A 2,448-nucleotide genomic window follows, 5' to 3' on the forward strand; every position below is an offset into this window, starting at 1 on the left:
CTTAAATGATCTTGCAATTGTTCTGCTCGCAAAAGTAAGATCGACTACTGACGTACGCCCTGGTCCAACATAAGTTGGGGCGCTGCCGTCGTTCAATAAAATTGCGTCAATCTGCGCAAAGGTTGATAAGACCAACTCACCTCTTCGTTTCTGGGTTTCTCCACGCTCGCCAAGTTGGTTGTTCCAACTTACTGACCAAGCGTTGAAGTCCCCCCCGATAACGAATTTGTGGATACCGGTTACGGCCATTACCGTGTTATCCAACATGTTCTGAAACTCTTCCATACTAAATCTAGGTGGCGCGTAAACGCTAACCACTCGCATATCACCTATGTCAACTATCATTAAACCCTTCAAAGCCTTACTGACTACCTTAACTGGTAAGTCCGCGTTAACCACTACCGCTGCTGTGTTATCGTCATTGCGTAACACTTTGACGTTGGTTGTTGCCAGATACGGATCTGCAATCAACACTATATCCGCAGATTCTTCCCTAATCGTTTGCCACATTAACTGAAATGCGGCATAACTATGATTCTGGTTATGTTGTAGCAACCTAACCATTATGATCTAATCGTTCGCCTTCTAGGACACATATAGCTGCCCGTTGCGTGAAGGTTCTGTGACCTCGTACCGCAATCTAAACACTTGACAGAGTTGGTACAAGCTTGCTTCTTGTGTCCACTCAAACCGCATTTCCAGCACAGATTACTTCTGTCTGGTTCCCTACAATGGTAGCTCGTATGGCCTACCTTCCAACACTTGTAGCATTTCTGCTCTTCCATAACCTCGCGGATATGGCATATCGACCAACCAACTTTCAGCTTTCCCAAATTCAGGAAGCTTTGAAAGTCTGGCAGCGATACGTTGATCCGTGCCCACTGCGTACCGGCCGCGCGGCCTTTCTTCATTTTGATTCGATCTATTTCAACCTCGATGTTGAGCTGTGCTTTGACAGACTCCGCAACCTCCTCTGGGGTGGTAATTTCATCGAGATGCATGATCTCAATCATTTTAGAAGGAGCTAGCGTTCTCACTGACGCCTTGCCCTTCACCGCTTCCTTAACCTTTGGGGCAATTGCACTAGCAGAACTACCCTGCTTAAGTTCTAGCAACATGCCTCCATTCTGGGCCCGTCGGACCTTGGAGATTGTCTCTCCAACCGATTTCAGAGCATCGGACTGCTTCATTTCCTTGAGCAATTTCGCCAGCTCCTCGGAAGTGCAGTCCGATATCAGCAGAGCCTCAGGCCGCTTCCTGGGCTTATTCTGCTTCTTCTTGCTCTTCTTCTTCTTCCTCTTATTAATGCTACCCTCATTAATATTCGGTCCGTTTCTCGGACTTGGAATATTTTCCACCGCTTCCCTAACAGGGGTCAACCTCGATGGTTGTTGTTGTTGTTGTTGTTGCAACCTTTGCAACCCACTTGGACCAGGCTGTTGGTCATCAGCCACTGGTCTTCTGCCTTTTCGCGTTTGCGGCCCGAATCCATCGTTACCGTCAAACGACGTTTGCGTTTGACGGTCGAGGACCTGCTGCATGCGATTAACGGCTCTGTACCTTCGAAATTCGGACATTACCTCATCGAGGAAGTCCATCATTACCGTTACTAGCGTAAAATGGGAAGACTCATCATCGAGCTTGCTTATCCCAAAACGCATCGCCTCCATTCGATCTTGAAGATCCATGAACGCTTGGTCCGGATCTTTCTTGTCCACCCCCTTGGTCTTTTTGACCTTCTTAGTTTTAACGTTACTCATTCTATTGGGCTCAAACTCAGGCCCGCTATCCGCGTCTGTTTATGCAGTCTCCTATTTGGTTCCGTGGGTGGCTATGAATCAGGGAGCTCCACGCGAGGGTTGGCCCGCGCCCTTATGAGACGACGGGCTCAGTGCCGAACCGGAGCAAAGTGGGGCTGAACCCACCCACACCTGCATTTGCCATAGAGCGTATCGTATGGCGACAGTCTTGGAGCGCTACCTAAGACTTGCTAAGTTTTAATAGAGCGGTGACAGAATCCCCCTTAGCCCTCCCCCGTTTCAAGCAGGTTTCACCCTGCGTTACTAAGGGTTCGGCGGGTTCATCCGCCAGCCCGTGTACATCCTAGTTATTCCATAAACCGTACCCTAGTCTAATCCGCGCAGAGGTATTATCCTCTCGAGTTCAGTATCCCACTTGACAGAATGTAGGGTGTGGCGACTTAACACCACACCCTCCCCTGCGACGTTGTCATGCTCAACGCCGTCTTCACCGCCACCGTTAGCTCGGGGCCTCGTCAACTTAATGACGGGCCCCTACCCCGCCCGGCACCGCGTGGAGGTGGTGGTCGGACTTTGCCGGGCGCATTTGGCTACCTTTTTTTTTTTTTTTTTTTTTTTTTTTTTTTTTTTTTTTTTGTTAACGAAGAGTGAGCATATTCCATCCCCCTCTCCGACTCACCCAACTCGG

The sequence above is a fragment of the Anopheles gambiae genome (assembly GCF_943734735.2).
Source record: "Anopheles gambiae chromosome X unlocalized genomic scaffold, idAnoGambNW_F1_1 X_unloc_2, whole genome shotgun sequence".
Classification (NCBI taxonomy): Eukaryota; Metazoa; Arthropoda; class Insecta; order Diptera; family Culicidae; genus Anopheles; species Anopheles gambiae.